The sequence below is a fragment of the Piliocolobus tephrosceles genome, chromosome 8 (genome assembly GCF_002776525.5).
Source record: "Piliocolobus tephrosceles isolate RC106 chromosome 8, ASM277652v3, whole genome shotgun sequence".
Classification (NCBI taxonomy): domain Eukaryota; kingdom Metazoa; phylum Chordata; class Mammalia; order Primates; family Cercopithecidae; genus Piliocolobus; species Piliocolobus tephrosceles.
This window is the reverse complement of record NC_045441.1, coordinates 77,534,723-77,553,199: the sequence shown is the minus strand read 5'-3', so window position 1 is coordinate 77,553,199 and position 18,477 is coordinate 77,534,723. Positions and strand designations below refer to the sequence as shown.

The 18,477-nt window shown below is 37.8% G+C and overlaps 1 pseudogene; it reads left to right on the top strand.

The window, feature by feature from the left end:
- The first annotated feature begins 16,493 nt into the window (after nucleotides 1-16,493).
- LOC111552403 lies at nucleotides 16,494-17,536 on the top strand (annotated as a pseudogene).
- The last annotated feature ends 941 nt before the right edge of the window (nucleotides 17,537-18,477 follow it).

Below are 18,477 nucleotides of genomic sequence, written 5' to 3'. Positions count from 1 at the left end.
TTAAAAGACTGCCTTAAGATTTGGAAAATAGTCTCAAAAGGGCAAATCTAAGAGTTACTGGCTTTAATGAAGATGCCAAGAACAACTCAGCCAGGGAGACCCTAACCCAGTGGTGCTGGAGAAATCAAAGACACACACACAAATACAGTGGGTGGAGTGGGAAATCAGGGGATTTATAGCCTTCAGAGCTGAAAGCCCTGAACAGAGATATACCCACATATTTATTGACAGCAAGCCAGTGATAAACATTGTTTCTATAGATTATAGATTAACTAAAAGTATTCCTTACGGGAAACAAAGGGATGGGCTGAAACAAAGGGATGGGCTTTGGCTAGTAATCTGCAGCAGGAACATGTCCTTAAGGCACAGATAGCTTATGCTATTGTTTGTGGTTCAGGAATGCCTTTAAGTAGTTTTCCGCCCTGGGTGGGCCAGGTGTTCCTTGCCTTCATTCTAGTAAACCCACAACCTTCAGCGTGGGCATCATGGCCATCACAAACATGCCACAGTGCTGCAGAGATTTTGTTTATGGCCAGTTTTAGGGCCAGTTTATGGCCAGATTTGGGGGCCTATCCCCAGCATGTTCCCCTTCTTGTTTTTGCACGGCAGTAAAAACAAAGGCAGCTTTATCACAGTGAGCTACTACTCGCAGGAGTCAGGATCCACATCTGCAGACTACACAAAGACAACACAGATTAATAACACAATCATCATTGAAATCACAGGTCCTTCAAGTGTTTTTATCTATTTAATGGGTTACTAGCTGCTAATCTGTCTGCATCTCTTTTAAGCAATCCAGTTCCTGGCATTAAGGTTAGGTGTGCCTGGGATGCTTTAAATATTTGTTCTTTTAATTTTGCAATATCCAAAGACAAGTTTGTAGAGTGTCCTTCTAGACGCTTTTTTATTCTTTCCCAAATTTTGATCTTATTAAGAGTCATTAATAGTTTCCACAAATCCTTATGTTTAGCTCCTATGGCGGGCCATATCATTTGAGGTTGAGGTGCCACTACACCATCATGTTTCCAGGTAATAGGAACTCTTTCCATATTTCTTACTATTTCTACCATCTGACCGTTTTGTTTAGCCCAGCTGAACCTAGTATGGCCTTGGCATGCAGGCTGAGAGGGGCAATTTTAAGCTAAACATCCCCTTAGGGGACCAATCAATAATGATTCCATAGGAATCATTGTGCAGCACCTCTGCCTGTTCTGCAATGCAAACTTCCCAAACAAGTACATTCATTATTTCTGACCAGATCCAATTCTGTTTACAAATAGGTTTTTGAGGGCAGTATGCCTCAATTATAGTAGCAGATTTATTATGGTAAATAATGAGATCAGAAAGCATGTGTAACTGTGTCATACAGTGATTACATCCATACATTATTAACAGCCAAGATTGATAAATATGCCCAATAAGTATTATTACTCTCTGTGTCAGCCCTTGTTGAAGGAAGACTCATGGCAGTGGTGATCACCGCTATCATAGTTGTCATTAAATTACTTATTGTGACTGGTTGTCCCGCTTTCCTCATTTTTTCTTCTGCCATCTGTGACAGCTTCTTCATCTGTCCCCAGGTATGTGGCTGTGTTCAATGGATGTTGCTTATGACAGTTGGGGTCCTCCTCAGCATCAGCCTCAACATGGCTGCAACTGGGGGGTCCTTGGCATCCTCCCAGAATCTCTTCTTCAGCATCTGGCTCATGATAAGGTTTCAGGTGTCTTGATGGTATCCAAATTGGCTGCTGGTTTTGGCCTGGAGAAACACAAGCATAACCTCTACCTCAAGTTATTATTTTACCTATTTCCCCACTTTTTGTTATTGGATCTCTCCTCCAAACCAGTTGTTCTGCTTCTGTCTTTGCAGTTGGTTTCTGTAGATGCTGTTCAGCTGCTGATAGCATCTGGCCTTTAGGCAGGCTCAAAAAATTTGAGGTAAATAATGCTAGATTCAATTGCATATTGGCTGTCCTGTAATCCCTGTTTCCTCCTTTCTGCTTTTGCAATTGTTGTTTCAGGGAGAGATTCATTTGTTCTACAATGGCTTGTCCTTGAGAATTATATGGGATACCAGTAATGTGTTTAATATTCCATATAGAGAAAGATGTAGCTAGAGCTTGGCTAGTATAGCCTGGGGCATTATCTCTTTTAATAGAAGCTGAAATGCCCATCACTGTAAAACACTGCAAAAGGTGACATTTAACACAGGCAGAAGACTCTCCTGATTGGCCTAGACAAAGTGAGAAAAGGTGTCCACACATACATGTACATAAGCTAGTCTCCCAAATGAGGGAACATGTGTGACATCCATTTGCCAAAGAGAATTATGTACTGGTCCTTGAGGATTAACTCCTCCTGTAAAAGATGAGGAATGCACCATTTGGCAAGTTGGGCACTGCAGATAATAGCTTTAACTTTTTTCCAGGTAATGCTGTATCTGCATTTGAGACCAGAGGCATTAATATGGGTTAAATTGTGAAAGTGTCTAGCATTAGATATTGCAGTAGCAAGAAAATGTCTAGCATTAGATATTGCAGTAGCAACTAGGTGATCAGCTATTTGATTCCCTGCAGTCAAAGGTCCTGGAAGAGGTATGTGAGCCCTAAAAAGGGTGCATTCTACTCCTGACTGCTGTTTGCAATTGGGTAAATAAAGTCATCAGTTTTTCATCTGTGTGAAATCATAACTGAGCATTTTCAATTAATTGTGTGGAATGAACCACGTATGAATAATCAGAAATCACATTAATAGGCATATTAAAAACAGTCAATACTGCAATTACAGCTACAAGTTCTCCTTTTTGAACTGAAGTATAGGGTGTCTGAAGAACTTTATTTACCTTTTGAGCCAGAATAAATTTTACCATTACTAGACCCATCCATAAAAACATTCTCAGCACCTTCAATTGGTTTAAATTTAGTTTTTTTTTAGGGAGAATCCAATTGTTAATTTCAAAAATTGAAACAGTTTCATTTTAGGAAAATGATTATCAAGAACACCCACAAAGTCAGCTAAATGGGTTTGCCAAGTAAGACCATTTATAAAAGCTTGCTGTATTTGTGACTCCGTGAGAGGGACAATGATTTTTCCAGGATCATATCCAAGTAATTTAACAATCCAAGTTCTCCCATTTCCTATCATAGTAGCAATTTGATCCAAATAAGGAGTTAGAGTCTGTGAATTAGTATGTGGAAGAAAAAGCTGCTCTACAAGATCTTGCTCTTGAACAATAACACCAGTAGGTGAATGCTGAGTTCAAAAAATTAGCAAATCTAGAGTCTTCTCTGAATCTATTCTATTTATTTGAGCTTTATGGACTTGCTTTTCAATCAGCTGTAACTCTGCCTCAGCTTCTTTTGTTAATTGCTGAGGGCTAGTGAGAATAGGCTCTCCTCTAAGGAGAGAAAATAGATTAACCATGGCATAGGTAGGAATGCCTAGAGCAGGTCATATCCAATTAATGTCCCCTAGTAATTTTTGAAAGTCATTTAATGTTTTCAATTGATCCCTATGTATGGCTACTTCCTGTGGCACAATGGTAGTGTCATTTACTAAGGTCCCCAAGTAGGAGTAAGGAGTAGTAGTCTGAATTTTGTCAGGAGTTATAATTAAACCAGTGCAAGAAATCAAATTTTGCAAGTGATCATAACATTGGAGTGATATTTATTGAGTGGGGGCAGCAAAAAGTATATCATCCATATAATGAATAATGTAACACTCTGAAAATTTTTTACAAGTAGATTCAATTGCTTGCCCTACATATGTCTGGCAAATTGTTGGGCTGTTTAACATGCCTCGTGGCAACACTTTCCAATGAAAATGCTTAGCAGACTGCAGGTTGTTTACTGCAGGAATTGTAAATGCAAACCATTCACAGTCTTGCTTAGCTAAGGGGACAGTAAAGAAACAGTCTTTTAAATCTATGACTATTAAAGGCCAATTTTTTGGAATCATAGCAGGAGAAGGCAGTCCTGGCTGCAATGTCCGTGTAGATTGTATAACTGAATTAATGGCTCTGAAGTCAGTTAACATTCTCCATTTACCCGATTTTTTCTCAATTACAAAAACTGGAGAATTCCAAGGGGAAAATGTTGGAGCTATGTGTTCTTTTTCTAATTGTTCAGTAACTAAGTCCTCTAAAACCTCCAGTTTCTCCTTACTGAGTGGCCATTGTTCTATCCAAATTGGCTTATCTGTTAACCATTTTAAAGGTATAGGTCCTGGAGGCTTAACAATGGCTGCCATCAAAAATGATATCCCAAATGTTGGTGGGAACTTTGTCTTTCTGCTTGAAGCAGTTCCTTCAAACCTTGCAAATTTTTTCCTAGTCCCATACCAGGGACATACCCCATTTCATACATCATATATTGACTTCAAGGGCTATATAATTGTTCTGGAATTAGAACTTGTGCTCCCATTGTTGTAATAAATCTCTCCCCCATAAATTTATATGTACAGAAGTTACAATTGGTTGAATAGTCCCAGGTTGTCCATTGGGTCCTTCACAATGCAAAATATAACTACTTTTATATACTTCAGGGCTTTACTAACTCCAACTATGTTAAACTGAGTGGGTTGAATTGGCCACACGGATGCTCAGTGCTGCAGAGAAATGATCGAAATGTCTGCTCCTGTATCTACCAAACCTTTAAATTTCTTTCCCTGAATAGTTATTTAACAGGTAGGATGTTTATCAGTAATTTGATTCACCCAATAAGCTGCTTTGCCTTATTTGTGCTTCCAAATCCTCCTGTTCGTTTGATTTCACTTTTCCCCATTTCCACATACGGCACAATCAGGAGCTGTGCTACACGCTCTCCTGGCTCTGCTTTGCAGGGAACAGGAGTAGATATAACAATTTGAATTTCCCCATTGTAATCTGAATCAATGACTCCTGTATGCACTTGCACTCCTTTTAACTTTAAACTAGATCTACCTAGAAGTAATCCTATCATCCCTGCTGGCAAGGGTCCACAGACCCCTGTTGGAACTTTTTGTGGGGGTTACCCAGGCAGAAGGCTCACAGCTTTTGTGTAGCATTAATCTACTGAGGCACTGCCAGCTGTGGCAGGGAACAGACATTGTAAAGGGGTGAGGGAATGGCCTGAGCCAGAAATGCCCTGGTTTGGAATAGAGCCTGGGACAGGCCCCTCATGGCATTTCTTGAAATTGGGTTCCCATCTTTATCAAATTTAGAATGACACTGATTGGCCCAGTGCTTTCCTTTTTTGCATTTTGGACATATTTCAGGCTCAAAAGTTTTCTTTTTTCCCCCATCTGGTGGCCTGACTCACTGATTTTTTCTACATTCTTTTTTAGTATGACCATGCTTCCTACAGTTAAAACAAGCTCCAGGAAATGGAGTATTTCCTTTACCCACTCTCAGTCCTGACATTGCCTGGGCTAGCAGAGTAGCCTTATGCAGATTACCTCCCATACTGTCACGGGCCTTGATATAATCAACTGAATGTGCTTTCCCTCAAATAGGTCACAGAGCAGCCTGGCACTCGGGATTATCATTGTCAAAAGCTAATAACTGCAACACTATATCCCCAGCAGCCGAATCTGCAATCACCTTTTTAAGAGACTCCTGTAACCGAGCTATAATATCTGCATACGGTTCTTTTGGTCCCTGTTTTAAGCACTAAAGGAAGGGTATTTTTCTCTGCCTGAAGTGATTTTTTCCCAAGCTCTAATGCACACTCCTCTAAGCTGTTCTATGGCATCATCCTGCATGACCACTTGTACATCTAAACCAGCCCAGCTGCCGACCCCCAAAAGTTGGTCTGCAGTTATATTAATTTGAGGTTGGACCTGGGCATTGTGAGAAACCTGAATGGAAGCTTCATCTGCCCACCAAGTTTGAAATTGTAGGAACTGAGCAGGAGTCAGACAAGCTCGAGTAAGAGCATCTCAGTCAGTAGGAATCATCCAACTGGAAACAGCAACATTCTTTAACAGTCCCATTACAAAAGGAGAACCTGATCCATACTGATTAATAGCTTATTTAAATTCTTTGAGTAATTTAAAAGGAAAAGGCTCAAATGTAGCTATAGTATTTCCTGGTTGATCTGGGTAGTGTATCCTAACAGGGAACTGCCAAGCCTCTATATCACCCTCGTGTCTAGCTTGCTGGATTCCTGCCTGAATAGAACTGAGAGTGGTAGCTCAAGGCACTGTTCAAACAGTCACTGGGGCAACTACTTTTCACCCAGTGTCCTCTGGAAAGGAAAGATCTGGAGGGTCAGGCCACTCTTTTTCTTCAAAATAATGAGGTGGTGCAGAAGGATAGGGACAAACCTCTCCCTCCTTTGCCACTGTAGCTTTAGATGGCAAACAAACCTCTCTGTCACCTCTTCTGTTATTTTGTTTTACTTTCCTTCTTCCTCATCATTAGTATGAAGGTTCCAAGGTGGAATGAACCAGAGCCCACACTTGTTCCATTGTTACCCTGATGCTTCCAAGCTCCCCTTCTTACTCACCATGGGGATTGCTTAAAAGTACTTGTGTGTCCTCCAGCTTCATTCCACATTTTCCAACCGTCACTCTGGTGACCCTTCAACCTGGGTTCGAGCCCTTGTATAGGCACCACTTGCCAAGACAAGCTCAGTCGGGGAGACCCTTACTCAGCGGTGCTAGAAGAATTAAATACACACACACAAATACAGCATGTGGAGTGGGAAATCAGGGGACTCGTAGCCTTCAGAGCTGAGAGCCCTGAACAGAGATTTACCCACATATTTATTGACAGCAGCCAGTGATAAACATTGTTTCTGTAGATTATAGATTAACTAAAAGTATTCCTTATAGGAAACAAAGGATGGGCTCTGGTTAGTTATCTGCAGCAAGATCATGTCCCTAAGGCACAGATCACTCATGCTATTGTTTGTGGTTCAGGAATGCCTTTAAGCGGTTTTCCGCCCTGGGTGGGCCAGGTGTTCCTTGCCCTCATTTTCGTAAACCCACAACTTTCAGTGTGGGCATAATGGCCATCACAAACATGTCACAGTGCTGCAGAGATTTTGTTTATGGCCAGTTTTAGGGCCAGTTTATGGACAGATTTGGAGGCCTATCCCCCGCATGAAGAGGTAGAGAGAGAGACTGGGGTAGAAATTGTATTCAAAGAGACAACACAGAGCTTTCCAAACCTACAGAAAGATATCAATATTTAAGTACAAGAAGATTGTAGAACACCAAATAAGCCTACCTCTGGACATGTAACTATCAAACTTCCAAATATCAAGGATAAAGAAATGATCCTAGAAGCAGCAAGATAAAAACAAAAACAAAAACAAATAACATATAATAGAGGTGCTCCACTATGTCTGGCAGCAGATTTTTCAGTGGAAACCTTACAGGACAGGAGAGAGTGTCATGTTATATTTAAAGTGCTGAAGGAATAAACATTTTATCCTAAAATAACATGTCTGGCAAAAATATCTTTCAAATATGAAGGACAGGCTGGCTGCAGTGGCTCACACCTGTAATCCCAGCGCATTGGGAGGCCAAGGCAGGTGGATCAGTTTAGGCCAGGAGTTTGAGACCAGCCTGGCCAACATGGTGAAACCCTGCTTCTACTAAAAATACAAAAATTAACTGGGTGTGGTGGCACACGCCTGTAATTCCAACTACTTGGGAGGATGAGGCATGAGAATCACTTGAACCCATGAGGCAGAGATTGCATTGAGCCAAGAGCATGCCATTGCACAAAAAAAGAAAACAACAACAACAACACAAGCAAAACCATGAAGGAGAAAGACTTTCCCAAACAAAATCTAAAATCTGAGGGATTTCATCAACACCAGAAATGCTAAAGGAAGAAATGCTAAAGGAAGTTCCTCCATCAGAAAGGAAAGGATGTCAATGAGTAACAAGAAATCATCTGAAGGTACAAAAGTCACTAGTAATAGTAAGTACACAAAAAATACAGAATATTATAACACTGTAATTGTAGTGTGTCAACTATTCATATCATGAGTAGGAAGGCTAAAAGATAAACCTATGAGAAATAGTAATCATAACAACTTTTAAATAAATAGTACAATAAGACGTAAATAGAAACAACAAAAAGTTAAAAAGTGGGGGAGATGAAGTTAAAGTATAGTTTTTATTAGTTGTCTCTTTACTCTTTTATTTATTTTAGCCGTCATAGTTAAGTTGTCATCAGTTTAAAATCATGAGTTATAAGATGCTATTTGCAAGCCTCATGGTAACCTCAAATCAACAAACCTACAACAGACACACAAAAAATAAAAAGCAAGAAATCAAAACATACTACCAGAGGAAATCACTTTCACAAAAAGGAAAAGAGGAAGGAAGGAAGAGAGATCACAAAACAACCAGAAAATAAATTTTAAAATGACAGGAGTAAGTCCTTACTTATCAATAATAACACTGAATGAAAATGGACTAAACTCTCCAAAAGACACAGAGAGGCTGAATGGATTAAAAACAAAACAAAACAAGATGCAACTATCTGCTGCCTACAAGAAATATACTTCACCTACAAAGACACATAGACTGAAAACAAAGGGGTAGAAAAAGATATTTCATGTCAATGGAAACCAAAAGAGAACAGGAGTAGCTATACTCAGATAAAATAGATTTTAAGACAAAGACCATAAAAGGAGACAAACAAGTTCATTATATAATGATAAAGGGGTCCATTCAGCAAGAAGATATAATTATAAATATATATGCACCAGCCACTGGAGTGCTCACATATATAAAGTACATTATTATGGGAGCTAAAGACAGAGATGATTACCAGAGGCTAGGAAGCATAGTGAGGAGTGGGGTGGGGAGTGGGGATAGTTAATGGTACAAAAGTATGATTAGATAGAATGAATAAAATCTAGTACTTGATAGCACAACAGGGTGACTAAAGCCAACAATAATTTAAAAATATTACATATTTAAAAATAAGTAAAAGTGTATAGCTGGAATATTTGTATCACAAATAAATGAAAATGCTTGAGCTGATCAATACACCATTTATTCTTATGTGATTATTACATATTGTAGCCTGTATAAAAATATCTCATGTATCCATAAATATTTATACCTATTATGTACTCATAAAAATTAAAAATAATTTTTAAAGTAAATAAATAAATAAATACCATTACATCACTCTAATTTGTCCAAAGAATTGTCTATTTAAGTATACCATTTCCTTTTTCAATTACAGACAATCTCAAATAAAATATAAAAAATTTAAAAGACTAAAATTTTGCCAAAAGCTCTTAAGTGTTGAGTTTTTCTTTATATGCAGGAAACAAACTATTAGTTGAACTCACAGTGAACTTTTCTTGAATCCCACTTTTGACAAGAAAAAACATACCAAAAAACCCACACAAACTGTTTAATATTTTGTGTTTTTTTGTTTGTTTGCTTGTGTTTTAGTTTTGGGAATTCTTGACTTTATATCTGCACTAGCCATTTCCAGAGTTTACACATAATGACAGAGCAGTGTTCATGAACAAATGAATATCCAAATTTTCAGAGAGATCAGAAAAAGAAAGGGAGAAGAAAGGGAAAAAAAGAAGCAAGAGGAAGCCAGCTTAGGACAGATATCAAATTATTACTGTAACAGGCCAATTACTTAAATTCTACAAAAAGAAGACAAGGGTTAAATGAAAGAAAACCTATCTTTACAATATACAATCTAGAAAAAGCATTACAGCTGATTTAAACAGTAACTAGAGCCTTCAACCATTCCAACAAAACTTAATGATTAAAAACTTAATCATTAAGTTGGTTAAGTACCACTGGTCTGTTGGTACTTAACAGACCAGTGACACTACAAAGCAATCAAATAACAAGTCTGCAAAATAACCAGCTAACATCATGATACCAGGATCAAATCCACACATATCAATACTAACCTTGAATGCAAATGGGCTAAATGCCCCAATTAAAAGAAACAGCATGGCAAGCTGGATAAAGAGCCAAGACCCATTGGTAGGTTATCTTCAAGAGACTCATCTCACATGCAATGATACACATAAGTTCAAAATAAAGAGATGAAGAAAAGTCTACCAAGTAAATAGAAAACAGAAAAAAGCAGGGGTTGCAATCCTAGTTTCAAACAAAACAGACATTAAACCAACAAAGATAAAAAGACAAAAAGGCACTACATAATGGTAAAGGGTTAATTAAACAAGATCTAACTATCCTAAATATATATGCACCCAACACAGGAGCACCCAAATTCATAAAGCAAGTTCATGGAGACCTTCAAAGAGACTTAGACACAATAGTAGTGGGAGACTTTAACAACTCACTGACAATATTAGACAGATCATTGCAACAGAAAATTAACAAAGATATTCAGGACCTGAAATCAGCACTGAATCAAATGGATCTGAGAGACATCTACAGGACTCTCCATACTCTAAAATCAACCACATAATCAGAAGTAAAACACTTTCCAGCAAATACAAAGAAATGTAATCATAACAATCTCTTGGACCACAGCACAATCAAATTAGAAAGCAAGAATAAGAAATTCAGTGAAAAAAACATATATTTACATGGAAATTTAATAACTTTCTCCTGAATGACTTTTAGATAAATAATGAAATTAAGGCAGACATCAAGAAGTTCTTTAAAACTAATGAGAACAAAGATACAACATACTAAAATCTCTGGGGCACAGCTGAGGCAGTAGTAAGAGGGAAATTCACAGCACTTAATGCCTACATCAAAAAGTTAGAAAGATAGCAAGTTAATAACATAACATCACAACTGAAAGAACTAGAGAGCCCAGAGCAAACAAATCCCAAAGCTAGCAGGAGACAAGAAATAATCAAAATCAGAGCTGAACTGAAGGAGATTGAGAAATGAAAAACAATTCAAAAGATCAACTAATCTAGGAGCTGTTTTTTTGAAAAAATTAATAAGCTAGACCACTGGCTAGACAAAGAAGAAAAGAGAGAAGATCCAAATAAACACAATCAGAAATGACGAGGGGGGATATTACCACTGACCCCACAGAAGTACAAACAACCATCAGAGAATATCATTAACACCTCTAGGCATATAAACTGGAAAATCTAGAATAAATTGATAAATTCCTGGACCATACATCCAGGAAGGATACATCCAAGACTGGACCAGGAAGAAACTGAATCCCTAAAAAAGCCAAAAATGAGCTCTGAAATTGAGCCAGTAATAAGTAGCCTACAAACCAAAATAAGTACAGGACCAGAAAAATTCACAGTTGAATTCTACCAGACGTACAAAAAAGAGCTGGTACCATTCCTGCAGAAACTATCCCAAAAAAACTGAGGAGGAGGGACTCCTCCCCAATTCATTCTATTAGTCCAGCATCATCCTGATATCAAAACCTAGCAGAGACACAACAAATAAAGAAAAATTCAGGCCAATATCATTGATGAACATCAATGCAAAAATCCTCAACAAAATACTAGCAAACCAAATCTAGCAGCCCATCAGAAAGCATATTTACCATGATCAAGTAGGCTTTATCCTTGGGATGGAAGGGTGATTCAGCTTATGCAAATTAATAAACATGATTCATCATATAAACAGAACTAAAGACAAAAAATACATGATTATGTCAATACATACACAAAAGGATTTTGATAAAATTCAAAACCCATTTACGTTGAAAACTCTCAATAAGCTAGGTATTAAAGGAACATACCTCAAAATAATAAGAGCCATCTATAACAAACCCACAACCAACATCATTCTGAATGGTCAAAAGCTGGAAGCATTCCCCTTGAAAACCAGCACAAGATAAGAATTCCCTCTCTCACCACCACTCCTATTCAACATAGTATTGGAAGTCCTAGCCAGGGTAATAAGGCAGGAGAAAGAAATAAAAGGCATCCAAAAAGAAAGACAGGAAGCCAAACTATCCCTATTTGCAGATGACATGATCCTATATCTAGAAAACCCCATACTCTGAACTCAAAAGCTCCTTAAGCTGATAAACAACTTCAGTAAAGTCTCAGCATACAAAATCAATGTGCAAAAATAACTGGCATTCCTATACACCAACAGTCAAGGAGAGAGCCAAATCAGGAATGCAATCCCATTCAAAATTGCCACACAAAAATTTAAAATACCTAGGAATACAGCTAACCAGGGAGGCAAAAGATCTCTAGAAGGAGAACTATAAAACATCACTCAAAGAAATCAGAGATGACACAAACAAATAGAAAAACATTCTATGCTCATGAATAGAAAGAATCAATATCAGTAAACTGGCCATAGCATCCAAAGAAACTTATAGATTCAATGCTATTTCTATTAAACTATCATCAACACTGTTTGCAGAACTAGAAAAGCTATTTTAAAATTCATATGGAACCAAAAGAGAGCCCAAATAATAAAGGCATTCCTAAGCACAAAGAAAAAAAGCTGGAGGCATCACATTACCCAACTTCAAACTATACTACAGGGCTACAGTAACCAAAACAGCATGGTACAGGTACAAAAACAGACACATAAACCAATGGAACAGAATAGAGAACCCAGAAATAAAGCCACACACCTACAACTATCTATTCTTCAACAAACCCGACAACAACAAGCAATGGGGAAAGGATTCTCTGTGAAATAAATGGTGCTAGGAGAACTGGCTAGCCATATGCAAAAGATTGAAACTGGACTCCCCTTTCTTACAACATATACAAAAATTAACTCAAGATGGATTAAAGACTTAATGTAAAACCCAAAACTATAAAAACCCTGGAAAACAACCTAGACAATACCATTCTGGACATAGGAACAGGCAAATATTTCATAATGTAGACACAACAAGCAATTGTAACAAAGGCAAAAATCAGAAACAACAAGGGGGTTACTACCACTGACCCCACAGAAATACAAACAACCATCAGAAAATATTATGAACACCTCTATGTACATAAACTAGAAAATCTAGAAGAAGTTGATAAATTCCTGGACCCATACATCCTCCCAAGACTGAATCAGGAAGAAATTGAATCCCTGAACAGGCCAAAAACAAGCTCTGAAATTGAGTCAGAGGTAAAAAAACAAACAACAACAATATCAACAACAAAAACACGACAAGTGGAAACTAATCAAACTAAAGAGCTTCTGCAGAGAAAAAAAGAAAACTACTTACAGAGTGAACAGACAACCTACAGAATGGGAGAAAAAATTTGCAAACTATGCATCTGATAAAGGTCTAATATCCAACATCTATTATAAATTTCTTTACAGAACTTAACCAAATTGACAAGAAAAAAACAACCCCATGAAAGAGTGGGCAAAGAACATGAAAAGACATTTTTCTAAAGTAGACAAGCATTCAACCAACAAGCATATGAAAAAATGCTCAACATCACTGATCATTAGAGAAATGCAAATCAATACCACAATGAGATACCATCTCACACCAGTCAGAATGGCTAGTATAAAAAAGTCAAAAAATAACAGATGCTGGCAAGGTTGCAAAGAAAAAGGAACATTTATACACTGTTGATGGGAATGTAAATTACTTCAACCATTGTGGAAGACAGTGTGGTGATTCCTCAAAGACCTGAAAATGGAACTACCATTGGACCCAGGAATCCCATTATGGGTATATATCCAAAGGAATATAAATCATTCTATTATAATGGCATGCAAACACATACATTCCCTGCAGTACTAGTCACAATAGGAAAGACATGGAATCAACCTAAAAGCCAGTCAATAGTAGACTGGATAAAGAAAATATGGTACATATATACCATAGAATACTATGCAGCCATAAAAAGTATGAGATCATGTCCTTTGCAGGAACATGGATGGAGCAGAGGTCACTATCCTTAGTAAACTAATGCAGGAACAGAAAACCAAATACCACATATTCTCACCAACAAGTGGGAGCTAAATGATGAGAACACATGGACACATCGAGGGGAACAACACACACTGGGGCCTGCTGGAGGGTGGAGGGTGGGACGAAGGAGAGGATCAGGAAAAATAACTAATGGGTACTAGGCTTAATCCCTAGGTGACTAAATAATCTGTGCAACAAACCCCCATGACAGAAGGTTACCCATATAACAAACCTGCACATACATCACTGAACTTAAAAGTTAAAAAAAAAAAAAAAACAGGTACTTAATCATCATCTAAGTAGGAAACCTTAGAGGGAAGGTAGGGGGTGGCAGAAACCTCTTATGTTAAAAAAGTGATCTCTCATCTGAACAGACAAACCAGAGAATCTCCTCCCAAAATGTTTTTCCCCATTTATTCTAGTTTATCACTCAAATAATTCATATTGTTCATGTCAAAAATTCCCCAATGTGCCCACAGTAAGTTGTGAAATTAGGCCATGAGTAAATGCATGTTTGGCCCAGAGTGTAAAAAAACAAATGAACAAAAAAAAGCAAGGACAAAAACAAACAATGACAACTACAATGCTAGGTAAGAATCTGGTCAATCACCAAGTCTGGCAGTCTAGGAAAAAATCAACAGCTCCAAGTAAAAGACATTAAATTAAGTAGTTATCAAAGAAACAACGGCAAGCCTGAGGAATGTTCTTATTAGGTTTAAGGTTGGTCCAAGGCAAAATTTTTTTCTATAAGGACACTGGTCTGATGATATCTTCTGGACTTGTCAGCCTTTGGGGGTGCACTGAGAGACATACTTATTGAACCAATGCTAATCCTTTTTCATCTTATAATTTTCTCCTAGAGACTCACAACAAAAAGAAACAAGAACAGAACAAGGGCCAAAATATTGTGGAATTAATCAGGAAGTTTCCCCACCAAATATGAGTTTTCAAATCTGATCAGATAATAAAAGGATTCCCGAGAGAGGAATTCTCTTTCCCAGCACACAAAATAAACTCAGTATTACAGGGCTTCAAATAAACATATTGGACCTGAGCCCCACTGGAGGACCTACCTCATCACTGCGGCAGGAGAGACCCCTGAACATGAGATTCAGGAAGCTTCAAGGTTATGTATGATTTCCAAGCTACAAGCCTTGAGCCATGGCAGGGACGGTGTTTCGATTATAGCTTGGGACCTCTAGGATCATCAACAGTCAATTCCCTAAAAGACCATCTGAAAAACCTATTGATCAAACAAAGCTAAGTTTATTGGACTTACTGTAATAAGGTAGAGCATGACATTTAAAGTCTTAGTCATGGCTCAAAAGGGAGAGCTTAGAATATTATTTATAAGGTTTAGGGGTCTTGAGCTTACGAGATTTAGGGCAAGTCTTTCATGGCAGGTAACTGATTGTGACAACTACAATTCTGACATAATAATTTGAAATTGGTGGCAGAATAAGGTGTATTGATGAGTAAACTTGACAGATAAGCAAGCAGTTTGCCTAAGGGATAAACTTATCATAATAGGAGCTGTTTATGCAAATGAGCAAAGTATTTGCCAGGACCAACTTGGTTTGCAGAAATTCCCAAACCAAACAGTAAAATTTACTAGTTTATAGTCTTACTTTCCTGGGCTACAATTCTCTTGAGCAGTTTTGTTATGATGGCACAGGTGGTCTGAGTTCTCAGAACCTTTTTATTTTGTGACCTCTGCCACAGCTTGCTCAATGGTATACCTGAAAGGTATCATTGACCTAAGATTATCTCCTATAAAAACATCAGTTAATATTTCAGAGGAATTTTTTTTATCTGTGGCATTAGAATGTACCCTTTCTTTACAATGGTATTATCCTTTAACCTATCTGATAGTATTTCTGTTTCTATTTCCTTGCAAAGGGAGTATTCGTTGTTAACAGATTAGACTTAGAAGTTTTGCCAGGGTTTGGATCTCTGATTTTTTCAGGATTCCTTTGTACTTGGCCCATAAAGAAAGGCACTTTCTGGTGTATCTTTCCTTAACCTGTTCCCCTTCATGTCTAGCAAAAATTTCTCAAACTTCTAGGGCCAGTAAGAATATTTTCTGATTTTTAATGTTTTACAGACTTTTCCTCAAGAATTTATGCTGAAAAAAATTAAACAGCTTGCCCTTAAGATCCTTTGGAAGATGCAAACAAGTTGAAGATTTTTCTTCTAACACGATGGATTGGTAAAATAATAATTAAAAAATAAGATTACAAATAACGGAATCCCTCTGGTCACTTTCTCATATAAGCTACTTCATTACTTTGGACTACAGCAAGAATTCCTTTGCCAACAGTGATGCAGTGAAGTCATTTGAACAGAAGCATGAAAAACATTATTTCATTGCCTACATTTATTAAAACAGAGAAGTAAAACCTAATTTGACTCATTAAATATTAGAAACATTTTTGTCACTCATCTCGAAGGCCTTTTAATTTGACAAAGAAGGTGCAGAGGCATACATAAACAGACGATGCAAATATACAGAGAATGTACTATACACACAAGCATCAGTAGAAAGATCTCAGAAAAGTGCAAAAACTAAACAAAGCCATGAAGATGCCTGTAATTTAATTTAATGTCTTCTAATAGTTATAAATTTTTAAATTCTAGAAGACCACTGCCTGGACCTTCACTGACCATGCTGTCCCAGGGGGTACTTTCTGCTGCCACCACAGCAGTGCCCTCTCTGAAGAATGCAGCCCTCCTAGGTCCAGGGATATTTCAGGCAACAAGGACTTTTCTTACAGGGCAGCCAAGTCCTACCCTCTACTACCTCTTCCTGAATATGGAGGAAAAGTTTGTCTTGCGCTGATCCTTGAGAAATTCTTCCAGTTTCTTTATTCTAAAACTTGTGCAACAGTACCTTATGTGCTTGGAGCCTGGGCTTGTCTTGTATGCGGTACCCAAAGAAATATATGTGATTACTCCTACTCTACAGTATCAGTAGTAGGTCACTCGTCTATGGAATTTAAAAATATGGTACCTCTGGACTCGGGAAGGGGAACATCACACACTGGGGCCTATCATGGGGAGGGGGGAGGGGGGAGGGATTGCATTGGGGAATTATACGTGATATAAATGATGAATTGATGGGTGCTGACGAGTTGATGGGTGCAGCACACCAACATGACACAGATATACATATGTAACAAACCTGCATGTTATGCACATGTACCCTAGAACTTAAAGTATAATAAAAAAATAATAATAAAAATAAAAATAAAAATATGGTACCTCTATTGGAAATTAGCTGATAAACTCAACGAGCAAAAAGTTGTCCAACTAGAAGAGGTGAAGCAGGTTTCCATCAAACAAATCCAGGACACAATTGATTTGGAGAAGTTATTGCAGGTATTGGTTCAGAAGTGCCATTACTATTTTGATGTCCAGAGGAATAATAGTGCTATGGCTTTGGAGGTTATTTACTGGGAATGGCTGCATAGCATATATGAGGTAAAGAATTACCTGGGCTATCATATCTGTGTGTAAAATATGATGCATCAAAAGGAACAAGAGCACATGATCAACTGGATGGAGAAGCACATGTTCCAGAGGATCTCTGCACAGCAGGAAAAGGAGACAGTTGCCAAGTGCATTGCAAATCTAAAGCTGCTCTCAAAGAAGGCTCAAGCACAGCCAGTTTTGTCAGTGTATCCAGCCCAACTGAGACAACTGAAATAACTGACTGACTAAGTGAAAGGTAGTCTTTGTGCCAAAATCTTTCTGTATTGCTGTCTACTGAAGTTACAGTTTACTTTTCCTAAAAGTGAAAAGTTTCAGTGTCATTGTAGTGAAAGAATTAAGTCTATTGGTCAATCAGATGGTTCTCATCTTTCTTCCTCTGCATATTGAGTTGTTCCGTGATCACTTTTGAATAAATGGTTTGTTTTTATTAAAACTTGCTGCCTGGCTAAAGATTAGCAAGATACAGTTTAAACTTGTAATTAATTCTACCATCTTGCAATAAAGTGATAATTGAAACAAGAAAAACATTATAAATTATAAACTATAAAACTCTATCTTCTAGAATTGAATACAAAAAGAACGGAAGCTATAGAATAGAAAATAATATCAAAAGGATATAAGCTATGATCAAGTACAAAGGGTTTTGAAACTAGACAGAAAGATTTAAATATTTTGGGGAAAAATAAGTGAAAATCCAAATAAGATGACGAAGCAAAGTAACAACAATCTTGGTGGGGGCTGCAGGCTTTTTTTAAGAGACACGTTCAGGCATTTCCTGCTTAATGTCGGTAAACTGTTTCTGACAATCTGCACTTATATGCAAAATTGTTAACAGGAGCCTATTTCCAATCATTTTATTTATTTATTTATTTATTTATTTATTTATTTATTTACTTACTTACTTACTTACTTACTTACTTACTTACTTATTGAGATGGAGTCTCGCTCTGTTGCCCAGGCTGCAGTGCAGTAGCATGATCTCAGCTCACTGAAACATCTGCCTCCTGGGTTCAAACGATTCTCGTGCCTCAACCTCCCAAGTAGCTGGGATTACAGGCTCCCACCACCACGCCTGGCTAATTTTTGTACTTTTAGTAGAGATGGGGTTTCACCATGTTTGCCAGCTGGTCTCAATCTCCTGACCTCGTGATCTGCCT